This window comes from Mus caroli, unplaced genomic scaffold (assembly GCF_978045245.1).
Source record: "Mus caroli unplaced genomic scaffold, Mus_caroli_1 scaffold_15, whole genome shotgun sequence".
Classification (NCBI taxonomy): Eukaryota; Metazoa; Chordata; class Mammalia; order Rodentia; family Muridae; genus Mus; species Mus caroli.
Genome location: NW_028227270.1, coordinates 99,530,278 through 99,542,278, shown reverse-complemented (window position 1 = coordinate 99,542,278; position 12,001 = coordinate 99,530,278). Strand labels below are relative to the sequence as shown.

The 12,001-nt window shown below is 41.0% G+C and overlaps 1 non-coding gene across 1 annotated transcript; it reads right to left on the bottom strand.

The window, feature by feature from the left end:
- Window positions 1–8,532: 8,532 nt before the first annotated feature.
- On the bottom strand, window positions 8,533–8,614 carry Trnas-gcu (transfer RNA serine (anticodon GCU)). Its single transcript has one exon. It is a non-coding gene; the product is annotated as a tRNA-Ser (tRNA).
- Window positions 8,615–12,001: the final 3,387 nt, after the last annotated feature.

The following is a 12,001-nucleotide window of genomic DNA, read 5'->3' as shown; positions in this document are numbered from 1 at the left end:
CAGGCCTCAGGACAATAGTGGACACCCAAGAACTCACGATAGACCAAGCTTGTTGAAAATCACATGAGGCTTTATTTGGGGAAAGCCAGAGCTCTGGGGACGACTCGTATCCCACGCAGGGGTAGAGGAGTCGACCTCGAGAGGAAAGAGGTCCCAGTTTTTATAGGCCCTCAGAGGAGAAAGGAGAAGGGGGGAGTAGGGGATTTCCAGATCTAAACAATGTCTAGTCTCAAGAAATGGGTATGGGAGGGGTACAAGGAAAGAATCTGGTGCAGGTGTAGCAACTCAGGATTGGCCGGGCTGTGATTGCTGGGGAGATTTTCTGACTCTTTTTTAGCAACCAATATTAAAAACACCTGGCAATGGGCTTCATCAGTGGGCACACACATGGGTCAAGGAACGGTCAAAACATTGGCAGACACACAGGTTCAAGGATTGGCCAGAGCATTGTGCACCTCTATGTTTTTAAATCAGTGAAGCTAGTTCTGCTAACACTGATGTCTATCTTGCCAATTTCAGGGCTTCTGTGTCCTTTTACATTCTGTCAGGATCTTTCAAAAGCAAGCTTAGCAAGCCATGGGGAGTAAGCGAGAAAGCAACACTCCTCTATGGGCTTCTGCATCAGCTCCTGCCTTCAGGTTCCTGCCCTGACTTTCCTAGGTGATGAAATACAGTTGTAAGATTAAGTTAATGCTTTCTTCCCCAAGTTACTTTTGGTCTTGGTGTTTCATCACAGCAATCAAATCAAAACTCCTAAGGAGACATTGTGAAAATATTTTATAAAGAAATGACCAAAGAGGTAATACATACCCTTGTAGATATATACATACAACATGGTATATCCAAAAATATAGGTAGAAATAATAAAATAAAAATGTGAGGAAACATGTTATTTGTTAGGTATTTTCTTCATTTACATTTCCAATGCTATCCCAAAAGTCTCCTATACCCCCCCCACCACCACCACCACCACTCCCTTACCCACCCACTCCCACTTCTTGGCCCTGGCATTCCCCTGTACTGAGGCATATAAAGTTTGCAAGACCAATGGGCCTCTCTTTCCAATGATGGCCGACTAGGCTATCATTTGATACATATGCAGCTAGAAACACGAGCTCTGGAGGGGTACTGTAAGTTCATATTGTTGTTCCACCTATAGGGTTGCAGACCCCTTTAGCTCCTTGGGTACTTTCTCTAGCTCCTCCATTGGGGGCTCTGTGGTCCATCCAATAGCTGACTGAGTATCCACTTCTGTGTTTGCTAGGCCCTGGCATAGTCTCACAAGAGACAGCTATATCAGGGTCCTTTCAGCAAAATCTTGCTAGTGTATGCAATGGTGTCAGCGTTTGGAGGCTGTTTATGGGATGGATCTCTGGATATGGCAGGCTCTAGATGGTCCATTATCCCGAGCTTTTGTCCCCACCGGCAAGAACACACTCAGGACAGCCGGAATCTTCTGCGGCAAAGCTTTATTGCTTACTTCTCAGGAAGAGCCCGACCCCAGAAAATGGAGTCGCTTATATAGCCCTCAGCCATGACGTTTCAGCACCTGATGTGGCGTGACAGCTCCTGATTCATTGCTCGCCCATCACCCCACTATTACACCCCGAGAATGGGCAGTGACTAGGAGTGAGTTCACTCTCGCACTTGCGCACAAGGCTTGTTTACTAGTTAGGCACAGCGGAGGCCAGCGCCATCTTATAATGGCGATTGCTCGCGGCACCCATGGCTCTCCACAGTGATTGCTCGCACCACGGCTCTCCACAGTCCATCCTTTTGTCTCAGCTCCAAACATTGTCTCTGTAACTCCTTCCATTGGTGTTTTGTTCCCAATTCTAAGAAGGGGCAAAGTGTCCACACTTTGGTCTTCGTTCTTCTTGAGTTTCATGTGTTTTGCAGATTGTATCTTGTATCTTCGGTATTCTAAGTTTCTGGACTAATATCCACTTATCAGTGAGTACATATCATGTGAGTTCTTTTGTGATTGGGTTACCTCACTCAGGATGATGCCCTTCAGGTCCATCCATTTGCCTAGGAATTTCATAAATTCAATCTTTTAAATAGCTGAGTAGTACTTCATTGTGTAAATGTACCACATTTTCTGTATCCATTCCTATGTTGAGGGACATCTGGGTTCTTTCCAGCTTCTGGCTATTATAAATAAGGCTGCTATGAACATAGTGGAGCATGTGTCCTTATTAACAGTTGGAACATTTTCTGGATATATGCCCAGGAGAGGTATTATGGGGTCCTCCAGTAGTACTATGCCCAATTTTCTGAGGAACCGCAACACTGATTTCCAGAGATGTTGTAGAAGCTTGCAATCCCACAAAAAACGGAGGAGTGTTCCTCTTTCTCCACATCCTCGACAGCATTTTCTGTCACCTGAGTTTTTGATGTTAGCCATTCTGACTGGTGTGAGGTGGAATCTCAGGGTTGCTTTGATTTGCATTTCCCTGATCATTAAGGATGCTGAACATTTTTTCAGGTGCTTCTCAGCCATTTGGTATTCCTCAGGTGAGAATTCTTTGTTTAGCTCTGAGCCCCATTTTTTAATGGGGTTATTTGATTTTCTGAAGTCCACCTTCTTGAGTTCTTTATGTATATTGGATATTAGTCCCCTATCTGATTTAGAATAGGTAAAGATCCTTTCCCAGTCTGTTGGTGGCCTTTTGTCTTATTGACAGTGTCTTTTGCCTTACAGAAGTTTTGCAATTTTATTAGGTCCCATTTATCGTTTCTTGATCTTACAGCACAAGCCATTGCTGTTCTATTCAGGAATTTTCCCCCTGTGCCCATATCTTCGAGGCTTTTCCCCACTTTCTCCTCTATAAGTTTTACTGTCTCTGGTTTTATGTGGAGTTCCTTGATCCACTTAGATTAGACCTTAATACAAGGATATAGGAATGGATCAATTTGCATTCTTCTACAAGATAACTGCCAGTTGTGCCAGCACCATTTGTTGAAAATGCTGTCTTTTTTCCACTGGATGGTTTTTGCTCCCTTGTCAAAGATCAAGTGACCATAGGTGTGTGGGTTCATTTCTGGGTCTTCAATTATATTCCATTGGTCTACTTCTCTGTTGCTATACCAGTACCATGCAGTTTTTATCACAATTGCTCTGTAGTACAGCTTTAGGTCGGGCATGGTGATTCCACCAGAGGTTCATTTATCATTGAGAAGAGTTTTTGGTATCCTAGGTTTTTTGTTATTCCAGATTTATTTGTAGATTGCCCTTTCTAATTCGTTGAAGAATTGAGTTGGAATTTTGATGTGGATTGCATTGAATCTGTAGATTGCTTTTGGCAAGATAGCCATTTTTACTATATTGATCCTGCCAATCCATGAGCATGGGAGATCTTTCCATATTCTGAGATTTTTTAAAATTTCTTTCTTCAGAGACTTGAAGTTCTTATCATACAGATCTTTCACTTCTTTAGTTAGAGTCACGCCAAGGTATTTTATATTATTTGTGACTATTGAGAAGGGTGTTGTTTCCCTAATTTCTTTCTCAGCCTGTTTATTCTTTGTGTAGAGAAAGGCCATTGATTTGTTTGAGTTAATTTTATATCCAGCTACTTCACCGAAGCTGTTTATCAGGCTTAGGAGTTCTCTGGTGGAATTTTTAGGGTCACTTATATATACTATCATATCATCTGCAAAAAGTGATATTTTGACTTCATCTTTTCCAATTTGTATCCCTTTGATCTCCTTTTGTTGTCGAATTGCTCTGGCTAGGACTTCAAGTACAATGTTGAATAGGTATGGAGAAAGTGGACAGCCTTGTCTAGTCCCTGATTTTAGAGGGATTGCTTCAAGCTTCTCACCATTTACTTTGATGTTGGCTACTGGTTTGCTGTAGATTGCTTTTATCATGTTTAGGTATGGGCCTTGAATTCCTGATCTTTCCAAGACTTTTATCATGAATGGGTGTTGGATCTTGTCAAATGCTTTTTCCGCATCTAAGGAGATGACCACGTGGTTTTTGTCTTTGAGTTTGTTTATATACTGGATTACGTTGATGGATTTCCGTATATTGAACCATCCCTGCATCCCTGGGATGAAACCTACTTGGTCAGGATGGATGATTGTTTTGATGTGTTCTTGGATTCGGTTAGCAAGAATTTTATTGAGGATTTTTGCACCGATATTCATAAGGGAAATTGGTCTGAAGTTCTCTATCTTTGTTGGGTCTTTCTGTGGTTTAGGTATCAGAGTAATTGTGACTTCAGAAAATGAATTGGGTAGAGTACCTTCTGCTATTTTGTGGAATAGTTTGTGAAGAACTGGAATTAGATCTTCTTGGAAGGTCTGATAGAACTCTGCACTAAATCCATCTGGTCCTGGGCTTTTTTTTTTGGTTGGGAGACTATTAATGACTGCTTCTATTTCTTTAGGGGATATAGGACTGTTTAGATCATTAACCTGATCCTGATTTAACTTTAGTACCTGGTATCTGTCTAGAAATTTGTCCATTTCATCCAGGTTCTCCAGCTTTGTTGAGTATAGCCTTTTGTAGAAGGATCTGATGGTGTTTTGGATTTCTTCAGTATCTGTTGTTATGTCTCCCTTTTCATTTCTGATTTTGTTAATTAGGATGCTGTCCTTGTGCCCTCTAGTGAGTCTGGCTAAGGGGTTATCTAACTTGTTGATTTTCTCAAAGAACCAGCTCCAGATTTGGTTGATTCTTTGAATATTCTTCTTGTTTTCACTTGGTTGATTTCGCCCCTGAGTTTGATTATTTCCTGCCTTCTACTCCTCTTGGGTGAATTTGCTTCCTTTTATTCTAGAGCTTTTAGGTGTGTTGTCAAGCTGCTAGTGTGTGCTCTCTCTAGTTTCTTCTTGGAGGCACTCAGAGCTATGAGTTTTCCTCTTAGAAATGCTTTCATTGTGTCCCATAAGTTTGGGTATGTTGTGGCTTCATTTTCATTAAACTCTAAAAAGTCTTTAATTTCTTTATTTATTCCTTCCTTGACCAAGGTATCATTGAGAAGAGTGTTGTTCAGTTTCCACATGAATGTTGGCTTTCTATTATTTATTTTGTTGTTGAAGATCAGCCTTAGTCCATGGTGATCTGATAGGATGCATGGGACAATTTCAATATTTTTGTATATGTTGAGGCTTGTTTTGTGACCAATTATGTCGTCAATTTTGGAGAAGGTACCATGAGGTGCTGAGAAGAAGGTATATCCTTTTGTTTTAGGATAAAACGTTCTGTAGATATCTGTTAAATTCATTTGTTTCATAACTTCTGTTAGTTTCACTACGTCCCTGTTTAGTTTCTGTTTCCATGATCTGTCCAGTGATGAAAGTGGTGTGTTGAAGTCTCCCACTATTATTGTGTGAGCTGCAATGTGTTCTTTGAACTTTACTAAAGTTTCTTTAATGAATGTGGCTGACCTTGCATTTGGAGCATTGATATTCAGAATTGAGAGTTCCTCTTGGAAGATTTTACCTTTCATGAGTATGAAGTGTCCCTACTTGTCTTTTTTGATAACTTTGGGTTGGAAGTCGATTTTATTCAAAATTAGAATGGCTACTCCAGCTTGTTTCTTCAGACCATTTGCTTGGAAAATTGTTTTCCAGCCTTTCATTCTGAGGTAGTGTCTGTCTTTTTCCCTGAGATGGGTTTCTTGTAAGCAGTAGAATGTTGGGTCCTATTTGTGTAGCCAGTCTGTTAGTCTATGTCTTTTTATTGGGGAATTGAGTCCATTGATATTAAGAGATATTAAGGAAAAATAATTGTTTCCTTTTATTTTTTTGTTGTTAGAGTTGGCATTCTGTTCTTGTGGCTGTCTTCTTTAAGGTTTGTTGAAGGATTACTTTCTTGCTTTTTCTAGGGCTTGGTTTCCGTCCTTCTATTGGTTTTTATCTGTTATTATCCTTTAAAGGGCTGGATTCATGGAAAGATAATGTGTGAATTTGGTTTTGTCATGAAATACTTTGGTTTCTCCATCTATGGTAATTGAAAGTTTGGCTGTGTATAGTAGCCTGGGCTGGCATTTGTGTTCTCTTAGTGTCTGTATAACATTTGTTCAGGATCTTCTGGCTTTCACAGTCTCTGGTGGACAGTCTGGTGTAATTCTGATAGGCTTGTCTCTATGTGTTACTTGACCCTTTTCCCTTACTGCTTTTAATATTCTATCTTTATTTAGTGCATTTATTGTTCTGATTATTATGTGTCAGGAGGAATTTCTTTTCTGGTCCAGTCTATTTGGAGTTCTGTAGGCTTCTTGTATATTCCTGGGCATCTTTCTTTAGGTTTGGGAAGGTTTTTTTTTTTTTTTTCTATAATATTGTTGAAGATATTTGCTGGCTCTCTAAGTTGAAAATCTTCATTCTCATCTACTCCTATTATCTGTAGGTTTGGTCTTCTCATTGTGTCCTGGATTTCCTGGATGTTTTGAGTTAGGATCTTTTTGCATTTTGCATTTTCTTTGATTGTTGGGCCCATGTTCTCTATGGAATCTTCTGCACCTGAAATTCTCTCTTCCATCTCTTGTATTTTGTTGCTGATGCTCGCGTCTATGGTTCCAGATTTCTTTCCTAGTGTTTTTATCTCCAGCGTTGCCTCACTTTGTGTTTTCTTTATTGTGTCTACTTCCATTTTTAGGTCTAGTATGGTTTTGTTAATTTTCATCACCTGTTTGGATGTGTTTTCCTGTTTTTTCTTTAGGGACTTGTAACTCTTTAGCTGTGTTCACCTGTATTTCTTTAATTGAGTTATTAACGTCCTTCTTGATGTCCTCTACCATCATCATGAGATATGTTTTTAAATCCGGGTCTAGCTTTTCGGGTGTGTTGGGGTGCCCAGGACTGGGCAAGGTGGGAGTGCTGCGTTCTGATGATGGTGAGTGGTCTTGGTTTCTGTTAGTAAGATTCTTATGTTTTCCTTTTGCCATCTGGTAATCTCTGGAGTTAGTTGTTATAGTTGTCTCTGGTTCGAGATTGTTCCTCTCATGATTCTGTTAGCCTCTATCAGCAGACCTGGGATACTAGCTCTCTCCTCTTAGTTTCACTGGTCAGAGCACTCTCTGCAGGCAAGCTCTCCTCTTACAGGGAAGGTGCACATATATCTGGAGTTTGGACCTGCCTCCTGGCAGAAGATGAAGGCCGAAAACAGGGCCTGTCCCAGAATCTGTGTCGCTTTGGCCTGTCGCAGAAGCTGTTAGCTTCTGTAGTCCACACTCTCACCTGTGCAGACTAGTCTTGGAGGGATCTGGGAACCAAGATGGCTCCCCCAGGTGTTCTGGCAAAGCCCTCCTAGGCAGGGCGGACACCTCTCCTCTTGCAGGGAAGGTGCCCGGATGTCTGGAGCCTGAAATGGGGTCTTTCTTAGAAGCTGTCCTCTAGGGACCTTGGGGGTGTCCGCTGACTCTGCGCCCAGGTGACCTGGTGCTGGCACCGACCTGAAGGGTGTTGTGACCCTGGTCAGGCCGGTTTTCCTGCTTCCCTAATGCTGTCTCAGGTCCCGCCCCATTGGATTAGAACAGAAGTTGTGTTTCACTCACAGGTGGTCCTAAGGTCTTGTGGAGAGTCCTCTAGGGGACTTTGGGGGTGTCCACTGACTTCATGCCCAAGGTGACCTGGTCAAGGAAACATATTATTAATTGTCTCTTTTCAAGATCAGCCAAGAATAACTCACAAGTAGAACCTGTGAAATGCTACTGTTTGATTTTTTTTTTCAGGAAGAAATCTTCTGTACCAGCAAGAACAGTTATATAGAATGAGCTTTTCTGTTTTTGATATTTCTAAGAGAAGCACACCTGCTCTTGTCAAAGACAAGGTTGTGTATGATGGTAGCTTTTCAAAATTAGCAAAGATCCAGGTATGATGACTTGTGTTTCTTCCTAGATACCCAGGGTTAAGGAAGATCCTGTAAGCCAGGAGTTCAAAGCTAGCCTGTAAAACATTGTGAAACCCTATGCAAAAATATAACAGAGCACAAAATCATTATAAAATGTAACTATCAAAAACTGTAGCAAAAATAAGATGAATCTGGTTTTTGTATACATGCACACACAGTTTTTGTTCTTGTTTGTGTTTGAAACTGAGTCTCCTTATGTTTCTTAGGCAGACCTGGAAGTCACTATGTAGCCCCAGACTGGCCTTGAGCTTGTGACTACCTTTTTGGTCCTGGCTTCTTTGCATTAAAGATTTTTTTTGTCATCATACACATCTGTATAACTCCTCAGATAATTCCTCCAGCTCCCTTATGTTGTTATGCAATACTTTTCTATGATCTTCAATTCATTTGAGTATTTTCTTCATGGGAAATGAAAATTTGGTGGAGCAGTCAGGCACAAATTTTAAGTAAGTCACCTGACAGAAATGAGTTCACGGTGGAGATAAAGAGCAAGTATGGAAACTGAGAATGGAAAGATTGGAGGGAATTACTCAATTGGGTGATGAAAAAAGAATTGATTGAAAGAGAATACCCATTGTCTAAGATTCCCTGTACAATTGCCCCCAAATAAAAACAAAACCCTCAAATACTTGACAGAATTGGTTAAAGAAAACATGTTAGTCAGTCGATGAGGATGGGATTCGAACCCATGCGTGCAGAGCACAATGGATTAGCAGTCCATCGCCTTAACCACTCGGCCACCTCATCCTGTGAAGAAATTGTTCTTTGTAATTTCTCCTCCTATGAAGGATTCCCAGAGACCTTTAGCATTAATATTTTAATAGCCTCCCTCTAGCTGAATCTCCAAAACTGTCTGAGTCAGATATCATAAAAGATTTCACAACCATAACAAAAAGAGAAGTGAGTTTGCTTGGCACATATTTGATGGGATGAACCGGTGCTTGGCACACAGGACCGGGCAGGCAAGGCAGCCTTGCCAACTTGGCTTGACTCAGTCCTGAATATGTCTTAGGACCAGGGACAACAAAGAACCTTCATGGACCTGTTCCTCTACAGCTGCAGTTTGCATTAAGGGAAGCACTGTCTCTGTTTTTCATAAGAACATCTTCTAATTGCTGCTTTCTGGGTTTCCATCAACTTGGCTCTTTGATTCCTTTGCTTTTATGTCTCTTCTACCCTTAATATCTGCATCCCTTATATTCTCTATTTAGCATTGATCTATGGTGGATCAGTGTGCAGTTGATATGAAAAGACGTGGTGAACTACCAAGCTGGCTTGGCTTTGGTGAAGGTAGAGAAAGATGATGTTGCATATGACGTAAGGCTTGTCTGACTGGGAACTTCTGCTGTTAACTAAAGAATCCCACATAAATTTGACAGAGACCATTCTCTTGTCAGCTGCAGGGTAGAGAATATATTTGTCTTCATCATCTTGGTCATCAGGTACTTCAACATCCAACTAAGCAAGAACATAAAACAAGGCATTAAAGAAAACAAAAAGGAAGCCCCTCCAAATTGTTGAATTACTTAAGCAATCTAAAGTTTATCCAAAATCTAAGCATGAGAGTTAAAGTGAAAATATATTTTCAATTAGTTAAGCCTTCTCAGTTAATAAGGAAAGCTTTCTAAAGTTTAAAAATATTCAAGCTGGGTGTGCTGGCTCATACTATAATCCCAATACATGGATAGCTGATGCAGGAGGATTGCCATGAGTGTGAGGCCAACCTGAACTATGTGTGAAATCTTGTCTAAAAAAAAGGCATAATCATGATAAATATTAAATGTGTTAATATCAGCAAAAGTGCTTAGAAAAATTATATAACACATAGTTAGCATTGTGTGGGTCATTTGGTATTAGAGCTGTTACTTTTATCATCTAAACAAACAGAACAAATATAGAATACTTATCAATTGCAGTTACATCCACTAAGAAAAGAAAACCTAGTAGAGCATACCTCTGCAAACACTCCACATTTATTCATGAGAAGAACAAGTGGTGAGTTAAAGCATTTGAAGCTACTTGCTTAATTTACATGAAAGGCTATTTAAAAAGTTACTATGTCTTCTCTGGGTGGTGGGAGGAAGCTTTGGGCATGTTGGGCCAGAGCTTTTCCACTTCACTGTATCCCCAGACCTAAAAAGGCAACTGTATCACCTGCCTTTCTCTAATCTCACTTTAGATTTCTGAACCACTGCCCATGAGAACTTAGATAGACCTTACAAGGTTAATAGAGAATTGCACAGCATGTATTAAAATTAAAAGCTTTAGGAACCAAGGATGTGGCTTAGTGGCAGAATACTTGTCTCACATGAATGAGGGTCTGGATTCAAATCCCATTACTGAAAAAAGAAAAGTACTAAATTTGTGTCTTTCTTTAATTTAAGACCATCCCTGGGTCCAGAGTTATGACTTTTAAAGACTGGTCATTTGAAAACTATCCCAGTAGCCGGGCGTGGTGGCGCACGCCTTTAATCCCAGCACTCGGGAGGCAGAGGCAGGTGGATTTCTGAGTTCGAGGCCAGCCTGGTCTACAGAGTGAGTTCCAGGACAGCCAGGGCTATACAGAGAAACCCTGTCTCGAAAAACCAAAAAAAAAAAAAAAACAAAAAAAAACAAAAAAAAAAAAAAACCCCAAAAAAGAAAACTATCCCAGAGCAGGATGTGGTCATATCAGTCCTCTCATCCTTCTGGAGGCAGAGGTAGGATCTGGATCACACTAGGCCAGCCTAGCCAGGGGTACATAGTGAGACTCTTTCTCAAAAACAACAGCAAACAAACAAACAAAATTTCCTGCATAAATATGTCAGGTTTTGTGGTCTGACCAGGGAAAAATAAATAATAAAGAAGACAAGCAGATGAACAGATACATACACATATACTTCCTGAAAGTGGAATTTGAAGTAGATCATTATCATTACATTATATAATTTTCCAGAAGGAACTACAGAACTGAAATCAGACTCATGTGGTGGTAGAAACAGGGGACACTCTCATAAGCCAAGCCCAGCTCTACTAGGAGAGCAGGGGCAGAAGCCACCCTGTGTTTGGCTAAACCTAGAGTGTAAATCTCTCTAACCCTAGAGATACCAGTCTTGGTGATACCAAGGTGGGTGCAGGAGCAGGGTCCTTCCATCAGGCTCTCATAATTCCGCATCTGAAGCTTAAGGCCTGAGGAATAACACCTTCTAGCTTGGACGGTGCTGAGTTCCCTTCTACCCCACTGCACCCTTTTCAATTCACGGAATTCCAGAGCCACAACTCTGAGATGAAGGGTGTTTTTGTTTTTGTTATGTCTTGTTTTCTACTTGCCCAAGGTCACAGGAACTGGAGTTTTGGTTTGTTTGTTTTTTAACAAGCTCCGTCTTTGGCTGCTCAGTCATCATTCTTACTGAATCCCGAGTATCTGGTGAACACTGAAATATCAGGTATTAGAATTTGAAACATACCCTCTGCTTTCAAGGGGGACATAATCAAGTTAGAATGGTTTAAGGTTTGTTGAAATACTTAAGGGTCCGTGAAATCCCTTGAAATAGCTCATGCCTTTTCCCTAGCGCTAGAAAGGTAGAGGCAGAAAGACAAATTGGAATAGAACCTTCGGGACCCTAGTGCTGGATGGGGTGGTTTTCTCAGGGTGTCGCCTGGGGCTTGAATTCTCAGACAGCAGGAAGTGTGTGGAAGCTGTCCCCATGTGTGTCCCCTGGTCTCATTCAGGTTCATGCCCCTACAAGTCAGTTACCAGAGGCAGTCTTTCCAACATGAATGTTTCAAGCATGGAGGTAGATATACATCTGGTCTAATCTCATCAGGAAGCAAATGAACTACAGGGAATCTAGGCATGGGTGGCTGTGTGGTGCCATTCCCGGCTTCTCTAATGCATGCTACATCCAGGCTTTTCTCCAGTTACTAGCTTATTTGAGATCCCAGATAATCTTGGATTCTTCTCCAAGGTGAGGCCACAGAAGTTCATGTTAAATTGTTCTTGTCTGTTTTCCATAACTGGATTGAGATAAGTTGATGCAGATCCTATCTATATTCTCTCATCCAGAAATGTAAATTGGCTGGATACAGAACGAATCTACCAGGATCCTGGTTGTGCTTGATGGCTTCCTTGGAGCTGGTCAGCCTGGCCATTAG